Genomic DNA, 23,099 nt, shown 5'->3' on the forward strand with positions numbered 1-23,099 from the left:
AATCAACAAGATCCTAGAGGGCTACAGATACTAAGTATTACTAATTGGTATTTTACAGTGAAAGGGTTATCTTTGTTTGCCTTCAGTGCAGAGCTGGCTAAAAGCTGGCTAAGATTTGTAGTTTCACTACCTCTTTTTCTGTCCCCTCCCCATTGTTGGCCATATGTTTTGCAAATTGCGAACAATGTTTACCAGTGATTGATAGACTCTGTTTACTATTTTTTGTTTCAACACTGATTCAAATTTTAACAATCCATCTTTAAAAAGGACGCATCATAACATTAAGAAATTAAACCACTGCCACAGGTGTGATGCTGATAAGCATAGTTAAGTAAGCAAAAACAATCAGTTGCTTAATGTTGACAGTCAAGGGCACTTATATTCAAGGTCACTCCCAGTCTAAAGGTACTGAGCATGTTCAGTTTGGGGTAAGATTTGATACAGGCTCTAGGAACAGTGTCTATAGCTAGACCAATACTGTCTCAGAAATTCATATTATGCCATCCACAGCCAATGAGAACTTGTAATCAGCATGAAACCACACAGAGCTGATGCAATTCCAAGCAAAGGCAAGGAAACTTGATGGCTTGGGTAGCCTGTGTCCTTATCCTAGGTAAATGTACAGTTTCTAATAAGGCTTTTGAAATGTTCGTTTGCAGATGCCAGGTTGGAATCACTGGCCTAGTTAGTCTGGAGGTGGAACAATCACCTCAGTCGTGGTTCTCTAAGGGTGTCCAGGTGCATCCTGAGAAAATCCTAGGGGACATCTTCGATACATGGATGACCCAACCACCCTTCCCCATCTCAGGGCTTATCATAATTGGGAAGAGCGAATTGGAAAACACATAATTTGAAAAAAATTCCCCAGTACAAGCCCACAGTCTGCCCTACCTCATCCTCCAAATCCCAAATCCCCACTCCTCAAAGCCCACCCTGGAAATGAGACTCACTGATCTAAAACAAACTGAGGTATCAGGAATATATTATATTTACTTATAACACACACATGCATTTGGGAAGAAGCAATGGGACACAGGGAACTCAGAAGGAATACAGTACCAGCTATTCCTGGGCACCAATAATTAGTGCATCCAATCTACACCAACAACAGAAGGCACCACTTTAGAGGCAATTGCTTTGTAACAGGTTATTGCTCCATAATAGCATCAAAAAAGGCAAAATCTTCACCTTGATCCATTAGTAAACTACTTCAGATATTTTAAATTGTCTGCATTGTTTGTCCTGTGAGCTGTGGTCTCATCCCCTATGACCGGGCCCTGGTCCTAATCCTACAACCCAGACCCCGGAAAGAGCTGACCACGTTGAGGGATGCCCCAGCAGCCCATTCCTGAGGGTTCCATTTCACTGCTGTCTCAAAATCAAGAGCAGGGCAGAAGGCAGAAATGATGGGGTCGGGAAGAAAGGTGAATGGGGGAGAAAAGAAACAGGTATATAAGAAACAAGAAAAGTTGTTTCTTGGCAGATTGGGGAAAATAAGCACAAGTAGCATTTCATAGTCAGAAATGCAGGTACCCAGCATGGAACCAAACTGTCTAATCTAATTCTGGAGCACCATAAACCTGATGGCCATATTGGGGTTCCATTTACTATTTCAAAGAAACAAAAGTTATAAATTTATAATCTTGATATTTTCTGTTCACAGGTCCAATAAATGCCTAATAGCAGTGTCCTGCACTTTCCAGATTATTAGTGCTGAGTTTGTAGTTGGGTTATTTTCTTCCAGTTTATGTGGGTCCTCAGAGAATACTCTCTGCCAAAGCAAAATGCCAAAACAGGAGCAAAACTTTCTGGACATACATGTGCAATTAGATCCCGTTGAACTTGGATAACTCACCACCCTAAAGTGCACTCTGTAAGATCTGACTAAATGGAAATCCCCCCAGCTTGGGGAGGGTGCAAGACACCTGAGTTCAAGACCCTCTCTTCACCCCCCTCCCCCCCCAATCACTGGGTCTGAATTTCCTGATATGCTAAATGAGGGCATGATGATCAAGCCCCACCCCTTGCATTGTTGGAAGAAATAATAAACATGACAGCACTTCATAAACTGTCAAGTTTGGGGAGTTAAAGCTCTAAGTTTGGCAGTTTTTCTACTTACATGAAGACACGCAATGGTTATTTTGTTCTTGAAAAAATACAAGTGTTTTTCACCCCAAAACTTTATGACCACTATTTTAATTTCCCTGGTAAAGAAAACTGACCACTCATGTACCGAAAAGGACATGACCTGGTCAACAAAAGCAGCAGGAATTTTTCCTCAGAGGAAAGGGGGACTGAAGGCGAGGGAGAGGAAGCAAGACACAGTCCTGATTTGTGAATATAGAGCAGGATTCTGAACCAAAAATCACCACCATTAACGTCTACATGGGCCAGGCCTCCAAGTGCTTTACCACAGTCCCTCTTAGTCAGAACAGCTCTGTTAGGGAGAGTCTTTATCATCATCCCATTTGACAGATGACGAAGAAGACACAGTGGTTTAGGCAACCTACCAAGGAAACAAAGCTATTAAACAGCAGAGGCACGCCTCCAGCTCCAAGGGCATGCTCTTAACCACTGCTCACACTGCCTACAGATTTCTGTGCTCCAAGAAAGAATTCCATCAGACCAACATCATTGGGCACTGACTGCATGCCAAGCCCATCACTGGAGAATGACCCTCCCCGTCTGCCCAGGAAGAGGGGAGGACCAATCCCGTGGGGACCCTGAGACCAAAGACAACTCCTGAATTCACTGAAAGATGCTTAAAAAAAAAAAAAGTCACAGTAACTCACACACAGGCTATAGAATACGTCAGTCTATTATCCTAGGTCCCCAAGTGGGTCTTCCGGAAGTCACATTTCCCACGTCCCACCACGGGGCGGGGATTCCACGCGGGCTCTTCCCTGTTCACTCTCCGTTACGGAGGGAATCCCAGTTAGTTTCTTTTCCTCCACTGACTAATATGCTTAAATTCAGCGGGCCGCCACATCTGATCTGAGGTCGCGTCTGGGAGGGGAAACAGGACTGAGCCCACGAGCAACAGACAGAGCCTGCAAGGTGGAGAGAGGGCGGATAACCAGCAACCTACTGGGGAAATATGCTCCATATTGTAAAAACTTTCTTACAGTTTAGTGAAACAAAAAAAAAGTCCAGTAGTCCCACTTCACCCCTCAATACCATCCCTCTCATTCTCTATACATAAGCACATGTTCTACTACATGTACTAAAGTCATAAAAAGTCCCAAAATACTGCACACATCCCTTTTTGTGTGCAATGGGAACACATTTCCATTTTTAGGGAAGTTGGTTACAATTAGCCTGGGACTTGACTAATAGAGGCTGCATCAGATGAGGCTCCCTACAGGCCTCCATCTGTAGCAAATGTTCAATCCATATTATTGATTACCTGGCAAATTTGTTGATGACTCTGTCTTCCCATTTATATTGGCTTTCTCAGGCAGCTGCTACCGCAGATTTTTTCCCTATTAAACTACTCCATGAAATGTTAATCTAAAGGTACTTTCATAAAGAAATTTTAAAAATAACTCCTCATTAAAGACAAACCCTTATTTTTCCCTTGATTTATATATACATAAAACAAGCATTTGGAGTTGATGATAGATCCAAGGCACAAATTTATGTACTCTTACAGGTCTGTTTATATATTTTAACTGAAGCAAAGCCTTTCTGGTTGAACACATGGAATTTAAGCTCAGGGTGCAAGGCCATGATTTAGTATTCAGTATTTGACATTTGAATCCTACTTTAAAATTCACAAAGTAGTGCATTTCTCAAACAGCTCTCAAGAAGCTTCGAGCAGGGTGAGGGGACAGGCAAACAAATAATCAATGCAAGTGTTATGTAGGAACCTCAAAGGAGGAAATGAGATCACAGCCAGCAGGGAGACCTAATCAGTGTGAGCACTGGTCATGGAAGGGTCCCTTGAGTAAATAGGAATTAGACCGACACTTTCAGTGATGACCAGATGGGCATTCCAGAAGAGAGAACCCAATGTGCTTGCTGAGTGTGTTTACCATGTGAGATTGGAGAGGTGAGGCCGGGCCCCGCAGGACCTTGGAGGCCACACTGAAGGGCTGAGGAGCAAATGAAGGGTTACTGTAACTGGCAGGCAGGCAGGTAGGTATGGAGGTGATCAGATGTACATTTTGAGATGCTCACTCCGGTGCAGTGTGAAAACAGACTGGAAAGAGACGAAAAGGGGGTCCGCAGGCCATTGGGAGACTCCCTCTCATTTTAGGTGAGAAGCTATGGTAGCCTGGACTAGGGTAGTGGCTATGGACAGGGAAGAAGGGCTTTGAGAAAGAGTTAGGAGATGAAATGCATGGGACTTTGTGGCATGAATATGGGGTAAGGAAGGAGTTCATCAAAAGGTGCTAGGCTTTGGGTTTCTAATACTAGAAAGGCAGTGGTACCATTCACGGGCCAGGGAATAACGGAAAAGAATCGGGTTTAGGAGGAACATGGTGGGTTGAGTTTGGGACATAATTAGAGCTGAAATACTTGGAGACCTCTATATGTGGATATCAAAATGGTGTTGAAAGTTCTGGTTCAGAAACTGATACTGTTACACATCACATTCCCCTTCACTCAGATAGGAGACTAGTAGTTTCTTACAAATAATCTAGAAACAGTACAAAGAGAACTCACTGAATGATGAAGTGCTTTCTTCAGCATTACTGTGCAAGCAACGTTATCATATAATAAAATCATTTCAGAAATGTCTGCATATGATCAACTTTAAGAAATTTATCTCCCAAGAGACATTTCATTCCATCTACTATTCTACATGAAAAATATGATTTTGGCACCCCAAATTAAACTAAGTAGCAAACAAGAAACTTCAAAGTGAAGGACAAGTAACTGTTTTATAAAACAAGCAAGGAGCCAACGTTTATTGAAGATTTATGTCCCAGACACTTACGTCAAGACACCCCTCAGTTCATCTTCATGACCTAATGGAAAAAGAATTATGTTCCATTTCCCAAATGAAGAAATGAAAGCACAGTAGTTGACTAACTTCAAGGCATCACAACTAGTAAGAGCAGAAATGCTTATCAAACTGATGCTCAAGACCAAAAAATAGAAGAAGCAGCCATTACTTCAGTGCCAGTCCTCTGCCTTGGAGTCAAAACGTTGGGAGGTATATTTCAAGAAGTTTCTTTCTATTACCACCTGCAACTCAGCAATTACTTTCTTAGCCTCAAGATAACCTTAATTTTTAAAGAGCTGTCTTTGTCAAGTCAATCCTCTCTGCTTCAGCTTCTTAAAAGAGTTTTATCTGGTTTGACATATAATCACATGCAAAAACGTTTTAGTTATAATTGCTTATACAATTTGGACCAAAATGTCAACACAAATCTGGAAAGAGCAAATGTTTGTTTTCCATCAAATGTCTACTGCACGTTTCTAGTCAAAATCCATTGAAACAACAGTGAATAAGCTTACAATTTTTCAAAGGTAACTTATTTTTAAGCCACACTCAGAACTCATTTTCCTATACAAATAATGATATGAGGTCAAGTTCCTCACCAGGCCATAGGAAGGTTAACAACTCCAACGGTCACCCAAGGATTCAGGAAACATTCGGTTGTCCTTACAAAAGGCAAATAGGAAGTATGTGCACTAAGAGGAAATGTGGAAGTAAGTAAATGTAATTACAACATATAAGGGAGAAAAACACAAACTAGTAAGTATACTGATTACACACTGTGAAAAATGTAAATGAATGCCTGATATACTAGAGCGATATGGAGCTTAACTTTTCTCTTTGGTCTTTTATATACATGCATGTATGTACACAAGGATGGACGACTATGTTTGTATATGGATCTGTTTATGTGTGAATATAAAAATCTCTTTGTAAATTAAGTGTTTAAAAGCCTATTAACCCTCCATGTCCCTAATGTAACAGCACTTTTCAACCAGGCATTGCTCGCCCAAGGCCTCACCCATGACACCCTACCCTGCCAGGGCCTCAAGCTGGCGGCTGGCTTGGACACTGGGCCAGGAGACTGAGGTGATTCTGAAGAGGGGGAGGGCAGGGGTGGAGTTACACAGGGAAGAAAGAAGCAAGGAGCTGCCTCAGGCAGATAGATGTGTGTCTGTTGCTGTCGAAAGATCATGCTCTGATACAAACCCCAGCTCTGCCCCTTACCACCTGTGTGACCTCAGGCAAATTACACAATCTTTCTGAGCTTCAGTTTTTCAACTGCAAAATGGGAAAAATAAAGTCTCCCTCATCATAGCATTTGGGTGTGGGTGAAAGAAGCACTGCCAAAGCCCCTGGCACAGGCTTCTTGCCTGTCCCCTTCCTTCCTTGGTGGAGTTAGCATCAGTTTCCCCATCAGCAAAGGTGCAAGCAAGGCAAGAGTAACCACAGGATATTGTGAGGATTAAATGAATGTGAGTGGCAACTGGAGTCCTACACAAATACAGCTTATAAGAGTACTCTAGGACTGTAAGGTCATGGGAATAACTGTGGAGCTGATTATCAGAACGCATGTGTGAAAAAGCATCTTGAATAGCAGCAGTCCTGGCCAAAGTACACTGCTTATGAAAAGAGAATTTTATAATTCTGTGGTTCAAGGCTTAAAAATGACATTTAGAAGAACAGCTGCCTCAGGCCAACAGGTGCATTCCCTCACCCTGTACCTAGGGCATCTAGAATAGGGAGCCATGCTCGGGCCAGTCTGTTTCTGGATGTGGCAAGCACACCAGAGAAAGCCTTCAGGTGGTCAGACCTCACAGGACTGTTGAAGGGTCGGTTTCCTGCATCGGAAAGACAGTTGGGCCTGCATAACATCAGGCAGCTAGTTCAGCAGCCAAGCCGGCCAGAGAGCAGGAAGACGCTGGTTTGGCTTGGGCCATGGCCAGGAGGCCAGCAGCCACTCTCTTCTCCCAGTGCTTGCCGCAGGGTAACGGACAATGAGGAGGAGCCACCGAACAGGATGGGGCTAGACTGAGGCTCTCAAAAGGGCACTGATACCACAGTCCTGACTTCCCAAAAGGTACTTAAAACGAATCAGACCAAATCTCCACAAAGAAACCTCACTGAATTTCCTGACGCCAAAGAAGGCTGTAACTCTCAGAATATGTTGTAGCTAAAATGGCAGGTCTCAGCTCAAATGTCACCTCCTTGGAAAGACCTTCCCGACCCCCTTATCCTAAAAGAGTGGCCTCCTTCTTCCCTACTCTTTTTTCTTTTTTCAGGACAATATTACTACCTGACATTCTGTATATGCCTACTTGCTACCTGTTTGCCCAGAAGAATAAGTGCTCTACGTGGGCAGATACTTCAGTTTTAATCACTGCAGTGTCCTTGACACCAGCTCATAGTAGGCACTCCAAAAGGTACTGCTTGATGCAAGAATGAATAAGCACTGCAAGTAATAAATACACAAGTAACCTGTTCAAGGTCTTTTCAAAATCTTCCATATAGACAGAAGGCAAATATTATCATTTACAGTTGAGTATAATATTGTTTGTAGTCCTTTCTAGTTTTAGAAATCCGGTTTCGGGTTTTACATCAATAATGTAACAATTTACAATATTAATTGTATGAGAAATTGAGATTTAACTAGAAGCCCAGAGCATTTCTACTCAACAGTATCTTTTCCAGGAACAGAAGACTCAACCCTAGCACGTCTTCTTTCCACAGAACTCTTTGATATAATGTTGTTTCTACCGGGAAAATGCATCTCTCTTTGGAAACCAATCCAGCTGCTGTAGCAAACCAAAGGGTCTTTTAGGAAAAGAGAGGACTACTCCTGGGTAGTGGTATCTTCTTAACTCTTTATCTAGTAAATCAAGGCTCCCCTGCAGGCCAGGGAATCAAGAGAGAACTCAAACAGCTGTTGACATCAAGACGACCAGGGCTCTCTCACCTCTGGCTCGCAATTGTGAACCACCCCACTCCCTGCCTGTCTCGAAGTCAAGGCCATTTGTAAAGTCAGCAGAAGAATGTGAAAGCAGGATTTAAATCCAATATATGCAGTTTTCACAACACATGTTCTTAAAATCATATATTCCTAAATGGGAGAATTCTGAAATCTTGTTACACATTATACAAGCGTGAGATGCCTCCTTCATTAGTAATATAAAACAGCAACTTATCTAACAAACTAAATCTGGGCTCCAAAACCCCACAAAGTCAAAGGCTGTCTAAGAAAAAGAGCATATAAATAACCAGGGAAATTAATAGAGAGTTGGTATTGCTTTTTCAAAACACACATAATCAAATGCCTTAGACAAAACCGCCTTCTATAAAACGACCCTGGCAGGAAATATGGGACCCCAGCTCCCCAGGTGCAAGGGCAGCTGCACGTCTCAGGTGGTTTAACTCTCTCAAAGTGAGGCCTGGCTGGCAGGTTCCAGCTCTGCTGAATTTTACTATCATACAGTCCACAAGGTACATTCCCAAGTGAATGCCTCAACCCTTCAAAGAAAAATGGTGTCTGTAACCGCAGGAAACTCCCCTTCAAAAATTCTCTTCAAAATTTAATCTTAGTTTTAAATCCAAGCTCCTTAACATCCACATGTATGCAAATTTTGGTCTGTGTGTAGCTGCGTGGTTTTCTGAGGGGAGAGTCGGTGTTTGGAGTCTCAGCTGGGTCTATGTTGCAAAATAAATTAACACTGCTCTTTTAAAGGGTGGCATAACTTTATCTTTGGGATTATTTCAGGGAAACAAAGTTTGACAGAGGCATCTCTGGTGAGGAGCATTTCTATCAACTTGGGAACTGTTTGGGGTAAAAAGCTCTTTCCCAGGAAAATGACTAGGAAGCCAGAGTACCAGTCCACACTCCTTTTATGGGTGCGACTCTCATGTTTTTGGAGAACCCGATAGCCACCTGCTGGACCTAATGGGGGCTTAGGCACTCCCCGAAATCAAGGCAAGTGAGTACAGTCTTCACTCCAGACTCTTTCTTGAATTTGCCTTGGACTTGTAGGATGCTGGCATTTTCCTCTGCAGGCTTTGACACTGCATTATACAGCACTACTTTTTCCCCAGAAATATATTATTTTATCCAGCTTCCTAAGAAAGATTAAAATAAATGTTAAGACCTCAATGCTTCAGTACCTCACTCAAAATGCAGGCTACATTGCCACAGGAACTTTCCTCCTAGGCAAGTTTTCCCTTCAACTGAGTGTTTCTTCATCAAAATGAAGTAACCCTTTGGTCACTGGTTCCACTGTTCCCTGGCTTTCTCAACAAACCGTGTCCCAGATATTTTTTAATTTTTCAACATCTTATAAAATTAATAAATATTATCTTTCCAATTTTTAAAATTTTATTTTTTGCTTTTGTTTTGCCAAACACTCTTGCTCTCTATGAGCTTTTTCTACCGTGGGAATTTATATATCATACAAATTAAATGAACTCTAATTCCACTGACCCTGGCTGCTGAACCTCTTATGGTCACACAGCCTCTGTTTCTATAAGCCCCAGAAGAGGGCAACCTCGTTACTCTGAAAATCTCAATTTCATTCCAAATCTACCCAACTACCAATAAATATTTTTTCACACACATGGCAATTTTTGGTCTTTCTTCAAAACTGTGGTCAAAGATGTAATAAAAGAGAGGCTGAAAAATGACTGCTTTCTGTTGCACTCCTGGACAACAATCTTCCTCTACCGTTTCTTCTAAACCAAAGGGTACCATTCTATTTAGAAAACAATCAGTTTTAGAAAAAAGGTACCATTACACTATTATTCCCAGAATAGCTAGACCGATAGAAAGCAAGAAATTACAAGCTGCTGAGAATATTGCAAAATAATTTCTATTTGCCATAATTTGACAATTCCTTCTTAAGATGTACCACTGCAAGATTCCCAAACCCATTATCCTAATTGAAACCAATTTAAATGGAATTGTTAGTTCCTTTTCAAGTTACATAAAAGCACATAAAGACCAATAACCTCATGAAGTTAATGAGAAGAAAACAGAATGAGGTTAGAGAATGGAAAGCTGAGGGTTAACCTGTGCAGAATTAGTATAAAGGTTGTTTGTTAATCTTTGGAACTGAATAGAAAAGGTGAAAGCACAACATAGTGTTTATAACTAGCAGTGCTATTATATGGATATGAGTGATTAAATGGGAAAGTCTAAAGTCACGTTTATTACCAGTAAGAAAGATAAAAAATGTATCATGGGACTGTACAGCAGAGTAAAGCCTCATGTGAATTATGAATATGAGTAATATTACATCAATGAGACTGGTTTTTTTTGAAACTGAACAAATGTATGTTAATGTTTCAAGATGTAAATATCAGGCAAAAAACAAACCAAAAAACCTCCACATTATGCTAAGTAATTAAGAAACCAGACACAAAGCACTACATATTCCATGATTTCATTTATATACAAAATGTAAATATAAATCAATTTATAAAGATGGAATTAGATTAGTGGTTATATAGGGTTGGGGAAGGACAGAGAGACTGAGAAATGACTGCTAAAGGGTGGGGAGTTTTTCTTTTTGGAGTAATGAAATTGTTCTCAAAGTTTTTGTGATGATGAATGCACAATGCACACCACTGTGATTATACTAAAAGCTACTGATTATACACTTTGGATAGATTGTATGATATATGAATATATCTCAATAAAACTGCTTAAAAAAAAAAGACACATAAAGACCAGGATCCTTCCTATTAAACCAAGGAATGGCCCGCCTCTGAAGTACATGTCACCAAAGCAGCAAAGAGTTTAGCTTCAAAATACCTTAACCATTTAACATGACATGTGTAAATGCTGATCTACAGACCTTAAAATACAGACATACCTATAAAACAAAGTAGATACAATAATGTTCCTTTTTTAAAAACAGAACCAAAGTCAGCAAAAGTAGACAAAGTTATATTTATCTAGTTGGTTTTCACTTCCAGGTTTTTATTCATGTTTTATTATTTCTTTTAAATATACTGAACTTTCCATTTCTCAGTGATCGTAGAGAAGGAAAGTAGAATGGATAGTTTCAACCGTTTGAATCTGGAATACACTCCGTTTTTTGGCAGCTTCCATTAAAATGGGTCTGTGTCATAAGAATGAAAATTGACTAACTGGCAAGAAAGGGAGCCCACAAGCACAAAGGTAGCAAAGGAAAGCCAGTTTAATGCTTAAAGACAAGAAATAATCTACATGGATAATTGAGAACCAATGTTATAAACTCCTCTGTATTTAAAATCCACAGTGTTGACGCTTCATGAATTTTAGATGAATTTCACAGTAGGTTTTCTGTAATTATCAACAGCCTGCATTACCAGTTCAAAAGATGGCTCTATCAATTAAGAGATCCAGTTTCTTAAACAGAGCCTTCTGATCACATGCCCACTTTCATGTAAAAGCATGTGCTACCAAGAGGCTAAGGAGTCCACAGCAGCAGTAAGGGAAGGAGACCTTCCTCCAAAACCCTTTTAAGGGTCGGATCCCTGACCGCCCATGGGCACAGGGAGAGAAATCTGGAGAGGGGAAGAAGTGTGAACTCCCAAAGGTAGGAAATGATCATCTATGACTACAATTTAAATTTCTGTTACTAACAGGGTCTTGTTATAATGCATATTTGTTACCAGCATTGTCTTATATTTGGGGCTACCCCTAGAAGAAGGGTCTTTCTGAAAGCAACAACTTCTGACTCTCCTGCCTTTGGCAAAACTGGAATAGGGCACATAACAGTCATACTTTCAAGAGCAGAGCTCATCACGATAGGACACACACGAAGTCCATGAGAAAAGAAAAGAAAGAGAAGGCAGTGACTGGTATGGCAGATATGTGCTCTGGGCTGGCTGGGGGCTGCAAATGTGGATCGCTGGATTTGTAGGCTGGAAGGGGTTAGGGAGACGCCCAGGCATTTCAGGAGGGACAGCATCTAGGATCCACAGTCACAGAGCTGGGAGGAACAGCCTCCTAGGCCTCTGTCTACCTTGGGCCACCCTTTCTGGCAGTAGACAAGAATTATCGGACTTCTCATCAAAAAGTCAATGAGATGGGAAGCGGACTTGGCCCAGTAGTTAGGGCGTCCGTCTACCACATGGGAGGTCCGCGGTTCAAACCCTGGGCCTCCTTGACCAGTGTGGAACTGGCCCACGTGCAATGCTGATGTGCGCAAGGAGTGCAGTGCCACGCAGGGGTGCTCCCTGCATAGGGGAGCCTCACGCGCAAGGTGTGCGCCCTGTAAGGAGAGCCATCCAGCGCGAAAGTACAGCCTGCCCAAAAATGGTACCGCAAACACGGAGAGCTGACACAACAAGATGACGCAACAAAAAGAAAAAAAAAGTAACACAGATTCCCCATGCAGCTGATAAGGATAGAAGCCGTCACAGAAGAACACGCAGCAAATGGACACAGAGAGATAAATAAAAAAATAAAAAAATAAAAATAAAAAAAGCCAATGAGAGAGAACAGGTTAACTTAGCATGGAAAAAAAAAAGGTATAAAAGAGAGAAAACCAGGAGAAATGATGAGAGGCCCTGTGAGACAATCTCAGGGAGGGGAGTTTGGACATTGATAAAGAAGAAACTAAGGTGCTCGCTTCAGCCAAACATATGCTAAAATTGGAAGGATACAGAGAAGTTTAGTATGGTCCCTGTGCAAGGATGACATGCAAATTCATGAAGCATTCCATATTTTTATACATTCTTGTACAGAAATTATAATTTTGTGATTACAGTAATGAAATTATATTCCTTGTGGAAAAAAAAGAAACTAAAGGATAAAAGAAGGATAAAATATACTGGCAGAGTATGCCAGAAATCAAAGGGTTTCTTAAAGATTTGGGGAAGGGAGAGGGTCTAGCAGTCAGGAAGGAGAATCTCCAGGGTCCTGGAGTAAGCCGGAGTATAAGTGGTGAGGAAAAGGCAGGTTTGCATGCCCAGTTCCCACCAGCTAGGAACTGGTGTTTGTTGGCACTCCAGGCTCTTCCTCTACTCTAAATTGGTCCTTCTACCCTAAACGTTGGTGGAGTACAGAAGACTTAAGAGCTGGAGTTCTTCCTTAACCTCTCTTGGCTGAGGAGTTTTTGAAAGCCTGATGAACATCAGAGACCCTCCTCCTGCCCACCCATCCCCAAATACAGAGACACAAAAACCCCCAAGATTTCACAGAACTTCTCTTTTCCCATGACTAAGAATATCTGACTTAAAGAATTCATTACAGGGAAAGAACAATGCTTGAGTACAGGCAGGCTTTTGATGGAAACCTCTGATCTTCTGGGAGGGTGGGCAGGACAGGAGAGAGACAGCAGGGATTGAGGGAGATGACAATTTTTTAGTGCCTCCCGAAGTTTTCCCAGTATTTTTATTCCTAGAACCAAGAACTTAGTGGGAAAATAGCTGGTTATTTCCAAGACACTCAACAAAAAAATGAAAGGAAAAAAAAAGAAAAAACATTAAAATTCCAAAACACACTTAAATACTTAAGTTTAAAAGAAAAAGAGTGAAGAATATCTGGCACACTGATTTATAAGCTATTAACCTGAGAAAAAAAGTTTAATTAGTCATTTTATAATTAAGAATTTATCATCATTAATGCTGTTTGAGGGTTCAAACACGTGCTCTAAGATTTTTCAAAGCCCTTCGCTAAAAGGAATGGCAAGGTGAGCAGGGCTTCATTTAGGATTCTCAGAAGACTGCCTTTCCTCCGTGAGAGTCTGGACCTGCCCAGCAGCAGTCCCCATGCACAGCCACTGTCTTCCCAGCAGCGTCCCTGGCTGAATGCTCAGGGGATCACCGGATAGTCTAGTGCCTCAATCTAGGGATAACCTATTTTATAAGCCCTTTCTCAAGCCTCAGAGAATGTGGCTTGAAATCATCACCCAGATTATATAAGTGGTCCCCCGTCCAGTTTCTGGGTTTCCTGCATGTCTGGCAGGACACCTCACTCCCAAGAGCATCACACATCTTTGACAGATATTGGTGTGTACCTCACAGTGATGAAGAAATAAGAACTGAAAGGGCCAAACTAGGTACCTCTGCTCCTACTGAGCAATGCAAATACCAGAAGCCAGAAGTCCCTCATTCCCACTTGAAATACCTCTTTGGGCACTTGTATAAACAAGCTCCTAAAATAGAAAGTGTAGCAAAAAATACACCTTTTCTCTTAGCGTCCTATAAAGCACGTGTCTCATTCGACATGAACTAATCAGCAGTGCCCGCCTGCCCTGTGCTCATTCAACACAGGGCAGGGTGAGATGCTAGGGCACCCTGTTACAGCGCTGCCAAAGGAAGCCAGCAGGAGCAGGAGAGCATTGTTGTGAGGAGAAACTGAAGCTAATGGGTCAGCTGTGGCAAATAATACAAAACAGTTAAAATTCTTATCAGGCCACAGTAGAGCTTGGCTTTAGAAATATCTAAATCTGCAATTTCCCAAAGACTCCTTTCAAAGCTGTGTGTGTGTGGGGGGAGGGGAGTAAACACTTCTTAAATTTTATTTTTTGAGATTAACACTCTGGCATTTACAGTCCTTTGAAAGGACCTCTCAACCATCCACCACCCAGAAAATTGTGGATCCCTGTACTTGCTACACTTGATGCCCAAACAACTCTATCTCCTACACCAAAAACTCAAGACTTGTTTTTCCCTCCCATAAGGGTATACTACCACAAATCAGAGCTCATGAAATAAAACACACTTCAGGCTATTAAGTCCTGCCTACACCCCTCTTGAGCACAGTCAAGTCTTACAACCCAAACTAGGCTAACCAAATCAGTCTTCTCTCTGGCTCACACCATGATCAATAGTCATTTCTGTTGGGAGTTTCACCCTTAAAAAAATTTAATGTTCCTGCTTTAATATTAACCTACCCATCAGGACAGAATACCTCTCAATATATCCCCATGACACGAGCCTATCCTGGGAAATTAAAACAAAAGCAACTCATTTTCCCATGGGTTTTCTCCTACCCATGGACTTATTTTTCACTTCGATCTTGCCTCTGAACTTAGCCAGGGCAAGCAACTCAGCTTTCCCTGAGGACAGGTCCCTTCAAGCTTCATAAGGTGGGTGTTGGGTTTGCTACTCTCAAACTGACTCTTGTCAAGGGGGGACGTGGATGGGAAGGCAAGAATGAGGCCACATCAAAGTAGTGACTATTCTGGACTAGTATTCAAGAGGTCATTCTAACAACCATCGGACTGAGTACACCACAGTGGCTCCTGTTCTCAGGCATTCCTGGCTTAGGTGAGGAGCATTTCCATCATTTTTATCAGAAGAAACAGCAACATAAGGTACGAAATGACCAACCTCTGACTTCAGCAGTTAAGAGCAGGTGCTGTGGAGTCAGCCTGCCTGAACCCAGGCTCTGCGCTTACTCCTGGGCTGCAACCACAGGCTGCCTTGCCCTCTGGAGGGTACCTACTTCATCCACACAGCCAACTGGCTTTTCCATATTTGCTGTCATCACATCCAGTAACAAGAGCAGCGCCACCCCTGACACATACACAATTCCTTCTACCTGCTCTCAGAGGTAAAATTAACAACAAAGTAGGATGGTGATTCACCAAACACGGTCTACTTGTACTAGAATCCACCTTATACAAACATATTCATGGCCTACTACACTGGCCAGGGGGCCTGTTTTAAAATCTGTCACAGGAAAGAATCATGCCTCTCTCAGTCTGGCAAGAGTCCTACAATAATGTAACCTGCCCCCCTGCTCCTTCCAACATGATTAAAATGCTTTCTATCAGCCTTCCCTGATCAGGTCACAGAGTGAATCCCTCACAGGATGTTCTTCGGGGGCCAGGTTGTACCCAGAATACTTTGCTCTATTCCAATTCCAACTACCACCAGATCAGACTGACCTGGCTGAGCTGTTAATGTTCCCAGTGCATGGAGGCACCAGCTGCTCACCCCCAGTGAGTCTAGATACTTGTGCTCCCAACCAGTTTCTGGCTAGTTCCCACTTGGGAGGTCTTGGGAGCCTCTTCTGCGCTTACCTTGCTGCTACATCACATAGGTCTGTGCAATTTTCCTGTATACTTTTCTCTTCTGTCCCCTTAATATTCTGCTCAAAGCCTTTTTTTTTTTTCAAGGAGGTACCAGGGATTGAACTCAAGACCTCATATGTGGGAAACAGGTGCTCAACTACTTGAGCTACACCCACTCCCCAAAGCTGCTTCTTTTCCTCCCCCTACCCACCCAAGTTTCTTAATCAGACTTGCAAGCACCCCAGAAAACACTTCACTCTGGTCTTCATGGAATACCTCCTCTCAGGTTATCAGAGGCCTGGTTTGGGGAGCAGGTCCTTCCTTGCAACAAAACATTGTCTATGAACCCAACCAGTGACGGCCCACACCAGCCTTCTCCTTCAGACCCACAGTCACAAAAATTGCAAAAGGAACTTAACCACCATCTCCACCTCAGGTCCTTCAATTCCCTATTCAGAACTTCGAAGGTCCCAGTGAAGGTCCAGGTTTCTTCTACGATTCACTCCCACATGATAGGTGGATCTGATGAGCATTGGCAGGCACCCCAACCCATCCTGGAAGTCTGCCCCAGAAAGACAGCAAGTCTCCCCAACTGCAGAGTCAGGTCTAAACACAACTGTCTCTGTTCTCCCCAGGAGGGAATCTCCCAACAGCATGAGGCCTCTTTCCCCAAGGCACAGTCAGAATTCCCTCCTACTAGTGCTTAGAGCCCTTTTATAGGGTCCACTGGGCATTATTTCCAAGTTGCACAAGGGCTATTAGCAAACACTTGCTGAACACCCCCAACAGGCAAAGTACCCCTATTTGCTGAGGGGCGTTGAGGGAGGAGAAAGATATAAATACGAACAGGGCAGAATTGCTGTGCCCTAGGAAGGGAAGACAACTAGCACATTCCTGACCATGGGCTGCATATGGTCCATGAAATCTCAAACTGGAGCCCTGCTCCTGGTGACATACTCAGTGACAGCAGGATGCCTCCTGGGGCTGGAAGCAGGGCACTCAATCAACAGAGGGCCGCCGTTGAATCCCACTCTTGCAACTTGACAGGTGAGGGCAGCATCCTTTCAAGTCTGGGACAAGGTCATAGAATGTGCTTCTTCAGATTCTGTTTTCGTAAGAGGAGCTCAAAACGTGCTGTACAGCTGCAAAGAAAGATCCCCTTGGACTCTTTTTATCCCCCGTTTCACTTTCTAGGTTATTCTAGTCTAAAAAACCACTTAACCCCTCCAATAAGCCCAAGCTTTAAAGGGCATTCCTCCAGCTCTCCCTTGTTTTCTACTTTGCTGGCATTCACTCATTCATTAATTCACCCAACAAATATTTAAGAAGCATGTGCAATAGGTCAGATATTGTGTTAAGACCTGGGTATATAACGGTGAGCAAAATGGATAGGGTCTATGTCCTCCTGAAGGAAGGGGAAAGGCAGATGTCAATTAAAGAATGTGTAATAAACTGTGATAAGGGAAGCAGACATGGCTCAACTGATAGAACGTCCGTCTATCATATGGAGGGTCTAGGGTTCGATACCCAAGGCCTCCTGACCCATGTGGTAAGTTGGCCCACATGCAGTGCTGCTGCGTACAAGGAGCACCATGCCACACAGGGGTGCCCCCATGTAGGGGAGCCCCACGAGCAAGGAGTGCGCCCTGCAAGGAGAGCCGCCCTGCTTGAAAAAAAAGCACAGCCCGCCCAGGAGTGGCGCCACACACACGGAGAGCTGACCCAGCAAGATGATGCAACCAAAAAGAGACAGTTTCCCAGTGCTGCCTGACAATGCAAGCAGATGCAGAAGAGCATGTGGAGGGTGGGCACAGAGAGCAGACAACAGGGGGTGGGGGAATGGGGAGAGAAATAAAAAAAATAAATCTTTAAAAAAAATTTTAAAACTGTGATAAGTGCTACAAAGGAGAAAGAAAGAGGCAATGAAGTGAGGTGAGGGAGCAGAGCCCTTTCCTGCAGAGAGGGCAGCATGGAGGTTCAGCTCCAGAAAGGTCTAGTTCCTTTCTAATTGGGAAGGGAAAGTGGCCAGGGCGTCTGGAATGCATAGACTCAGGGAGAGAGAGGCACAGACCCAGCTGGAGTGGAAGGCAGGAGCGACAAGATCACACAGGACTCTTTAGGATATGTTCAGAATGTGGGGTTTTATCCCGGGAGCAACAAGAAGTCTTCGCAGGGTTTTGTACCAGGAAATGAAATGGCCATATTAGGAATTTTTAAGAAAACAAATAGTAGATGCGAGAGATCAGCGAGGTGGCTGCTGAGTCTTCCAAATGAAAAAAAAAAAGGTAGTTTGGACTACAGTGGTGGTCATGAAGTTGGAGAGAAGAGAGCCATTCAAGAGATGTTTGAAAGATAAAAATCAACAGCACTTGGTAAAGGACTAGGCGAAGGCATGGTGGAGGGCAGTCTAGCTCGTACTCTGCAATGACCTCTGGTAGAAAACACACAAGTACTCTGCAGTTCACTGGTAATACAGTATGCTCCCTTGGCCCCCCTTTTTTGAAATTCCTATATAAACTTCAAGCTCTTCTCCTCATTTATGTAAATCTATGCCTGGAAACTGCCATCTAGTTTTGCATTCTTTCACTCAACCTATTTACTGAGCACCTACTATGTGCTGGGGATGCAGAGGTGACCAAGACAGCCCATGCTCTCTATATGCATTGTCACTAAGCAGCCTCTAAAAATCCTCCTGACAGTGAACATGAATTTCCAAGGCTGCAGGTCATCTGACCTCTTGAAATCTTCATAGACACCACTCCACAGAATCCTCTCTACTTCTCAATGCAACAAGCAGTACAAGCACTTTCCACTCAGGAGACTCACACATCATTTTGTAAATGAGATTCTGAGCCTCAGGAGACATCGCAGCATCAAATCTAATGTTTCTGAGCCATCAAAAAACCTCACTTTTACAAGAAGATTACAAACCCCACCCACTGGTTCTTCCTTCTATGTAATCAAACTCCTTTTCCCTAGAATGTACTGAGAATGGAAAAAAATTTTTTGATTTATGTGCTTTCATTTGTTCTCCAAATTAGTTCATGCTGGGCTCTATCCTATCATTGAGATTGGTGGTTTTACAAACTCTACAGCTGTATTGTCTATTTAAATTTAAATGAATTTAAATTAAATTAAAAATTCAGTTTCTCAGTCACAATAGCCACTTTTCAAGCATGGGTCAAAGTCATCTGTGGCTAGTGGCTACCATACTAGATAGCAGTGCCCTGGACAGAAGGCTTACCACACCAAGGTGTAGCTACAGGGCTCTTTGCATGTTTGATTTGAATTCCCCTTAAAAAAAAAAGTCATACAGAAAAGTTTAATAAATGATGACTTTCAACATATGAACTTGTGTCCTCTTTGATTTTACAAGTGAATGATTAATCTATAGTTCTAAAAACTGCTTTTTAATCAGTTTTATCATTTGGGCTCTGTGTAAATCTCATTTGCTAAGAAAATTTGAAAATGACCTTGTGACTTCCTTGTGGGCAAGAAGGGGACCATTAATTTTACAAGACATTCTGGACAAAGACTGTCTTATTTATATATACCCTACACACTGCCCAATCAAGTTGTTATTTAATGAATATAACTGAATAGACAGACTAATTGGTCATCTTGAAGGTGCTCTCACTTTTATGGTTATTTTTTCACAAGCAAATGAAAGGGGCTTGCGAGATATGTTCAATTCAGATACTGAATTTCAATTACCTAATACCAGCCCTGCATGCAGGAATTTTTTCTCCAGGATCATACCTACCACATGACTTTATGGTCCAAAGGTACATTTTCTGTCACAGTATGACAGAAAATCCACCAGCAATGCTGCATGTGTGAAACTGTCTTGGAACAAGAGTCGCAAAATGCTGGATAATTACTGAAACTGAGTGATAGATGTGTGGGGGTCCATTATATTTTCTCTACTTTTTTGTATTTCTTTAAAATTTCCAGAATAAAATAGTTTTTTAAAAAAAGAAACTAATGCAATTATATTTAAAAATCTTAAATCAGTTCTAACAAACATTATGGAGGCTAAAATTTAATGTTTGGGTTCATAATATTTTACTGAACATCCCAATACAGGCAAAAGAGCAAAGGCCAGTGACTTGTATTATCAAGTTCTCCCCCTTGTAAGATCCCAAGGTGTGAGTATACCACCTCAACAGAGGTGGGGGCGGGGTTCAGTGTTAAGGTGGGGTTTCCCCTCCCCACAGGTGTCATGTTTATCACCTAGTAATAAGGTTGCTGGCCTCTGCATCCTCTTACCAAATAAGGCTAAAAAGTCCCCTCCTACATGCAAACACTAAAGCAGACACCAGGAGGAAGGGCAGAGGAACAGCTCTGGTCCAGCCTTGCTTCACATCGAGCATCATGTCTGATCAGAGGCTCCTGCAGGCAGACCAGGCCTCCATGGCAAGCTCTCCCACGCACCAGGGGCTTGACAATTAGTGCCAACTTAATTAGTGCAACAATTTGTTGACAGCCCTACACCAAGCTGCCTTGGTGACTACTTAGATGCTTCCAGGGGAGGGCATCTTAGCCATTTTCATTATACCTTCAGCTCCGTGGCTACTCTACAAACAGAATGCTAAAAAGTACTGACCACATACAGCAGCTCACCCACCCACATGAAACTTCCCACTGCCATGAGAATCTTACCACAGACGTTTCTGAGTATGCCAGGCACCACTCTCGGGGCCTTCCAGGCTAGCCCATTCAGTCCTCATAATGACTGAGGCATGGAGAGGGTAACTTCCCAGCACCCATTAAGCAGCCTGGCTGCAGAGCCCCTGCTCTTCACGTCTCCACAACAGTGCTCCTCCCCATGACATGTGGCCTGCCTTGCCCATCTCTACCCCTCGTTCACCGCACCACAACCACGCTCATCGCATGCTGCTTCTGTTAAAATGTTCTTCCCAACACTCCTATTTGCTGGCTCTTTCCCTTTATTCTTGCTCAGTGTCCTGTTCTTCCCCTCAGAGGAAGGAAATTTCACACTTAGCACAATTAAATATATATGAAGCATATGTCTGTTAACTTGTTTATTGTCTGGACTAGAAAATGTGCTATGTGCAGCAAGGGACCACATTCATTTTGCTCCCCATCAGACTTCCAATATCAAGAACAACGCTTGGCCCCAGTATACACTCATACTTGTTGAATAACTGATAATCATTGCTCAGTCAGTCCTTTCAGCAGAAAGATTTAAAATTCTCTATTTCAAGTCCAACATGATAAATATAACCATCTTTAAGAATACTGCTTTAAAAAGAGCATTAGGTGTAAGAAAGGACTTAAAATTGTATAAGAGAACAGGCATACTTATGTCAGCTTTAAATAGCAAAAGAGAAATGAAACTCTTACAAAACACTTTGCAATTCTGAAAGTTTATTTTTCAGGAGCAATCCAAGGGATGTGTTTTAATATCAAATCCTAAATAAGCTTAGGACAGAAGAGAAGTCCTCTCTCCTTGTGCCATTCTCAACTGTTAGGATAAGCCCAGGGAGGCCCTCAAATTCTTAGTTCCAATAATCTCCTTAGAGAAAAGCCCTTGGAACAGAAATTCCAGGCAAATCCAACAGACAAAAGTTACCTGGTTATGTTTCAAAGCCAACCCAGGTTTTCCATCTTGCCAGCTTCCACACAAAAAGCTTAGATTCTTTTTCTCAGCAGCTCCATTTATGCTAACAGGGGCCTGGCTGAGTGCTTTTGTTCACCAAAGAAAAATCTTCCTTTCAAGGACTTATATCCCCAGCAGCTCCCATAGGAGTTACACTTCAGGCTTAGCAAAATTCTTCCAACACATGGTAGATGTCCTGAATGGGAACTCAGAATTTAAACAGGTGTCAGTACACAATAATAAGGAGCACAGCAGGGGGCATCTTACTTTTTAGCCAGGAAGAGTTCCCAGAGCTCATGGCCCAGTCAAGGAAGGACCCACCTGAAGCAATCGCATAACGTGTATTGGGGAGCAACATGAGCCTGAGTTCTTTTTTTTTTTTTTTTAATGTCCATCGTCATCCCGCCTGCCCAGAGATGGCTCCCTCATCTGTCTGCTCACTGTCTGCTCACTGGTTGTGCTTGTTGTCTCTGCTTGTTATGTCCACTTGTTGTCTGCTCATCTTCTACAGGAGACACTGAGAACCGAACATGGGTGTCCAACTGCCTTAACCACATCCACTCCCTGCTCATTGTATTTGTCATTGTGTCAGCTTGTTGCATCAGCTCGCTGAACCCAGGACCTCCCAATGTGGGAGGCAGGCACCCAAATGCTTGAGCCATTTCTGCTCCCAAGCCTGAGTTCTAATCCCAGCTCTGAGTCCTTGACCTTGTTGTGTGACTTTGGACAAGTTACTTAACCTTTCTGAACCTCAGTTTCCTCACCTTAATATAGGATTGATCATAAAACCTATTATTCATAGGGCATGGTGGAGAGTAAAAGTAGGAAAAGGGCCTGGCATACAGTAGTTTTCCATAAGTGATAGCTACTTATATTATCAATTGCCTGTTGTTTTCTGCTTTATAAAGCACTATCACAACCATCCAACGGACATTTCAAGAGTACTGAATTCAAAAAGTCAATTCCTTTCAGTCATTTAGTTTCTCAGATCCTTAGATTAATAAATTAACATAATCTATGACACAGTAACAGATTGGGGTAGAAATGGGGAAGGGGACTAAGAAAGCAAGTCCAAGTCCTCCTTTTGGAAAAGAGACACCTGAGACCCAGAGTGATAAAGAGATGATCCCAAGTACCTAGGAATAACAGGTGAGACATCCAGAAGGGGAACCCAGGCCTTCTGACCCCAACTTGAGTGCTCTCTCTACCCTACCTAGAGCCGGACAGGGCTTTTATACCTCCATGACCTTGGAGCATCCTTTTGATTAACGGTGTCTTATAGCTATTTCACCCAATGCAATTAAATATTAAAAGGAGTCTGGAAAAGGACAACACAGAATCTTGTATAAAAAACTTTGAGTTCTTTTAAAATTCACATGTAAGAGTATTCTCATCAGTGTAAGTCTCCATTCTTCCTATAATATTTACTTTTTTTTAAAGATTTATTTTTTATTTGTCTTTCCCCTTCCCCCCCTCCCAGTTGTCTGTTCTGTGTATCCATTCACCGTGTGTTCTGCTGTGTCCGCTTGTA

General features: G+C 42.5%; 1 protein-coding gene and 1 non-coding gene across 7 annotated transcripts in view; one reads left to right on the top strand and one right to left on the bottom strand.

Moving 5' to 3' along the window:
- TEX2 (testis expressed 2) overlaps positions 1–23,099 on the bottom strand; it is a 112,619-nt gene that overhangs the window by 84,359 nt on the left and 5,161 nt on the right. The gene's annotated exons all lie outside the window — the stretch shown is intronic.
- LOC111763121 (U6 spliceosomal RNA) lies at positions 12,547–12,651 on the top strand. The gene has a single exon (XR_002796054.1). It is a non-coding gene; the product is annotated as a U6 spliceosomal RNA (small nuclear RNA).

The sequence above is a fragment of the Dasypus novemcinctus genome, chromosome 21 (genome assembly GCF_030445035.2).
Source record: "Dasypus novemcinctus isolate mDasNov1 chromosome 21, mDasNov1.1.hap2, whole genome shotgun sequence".
NCBI lineage: Eukaryota > Metazoa > Chordata > Mammalia > Cingulata > Dasypodidae > Dasypus > Dasypus novemcinctus.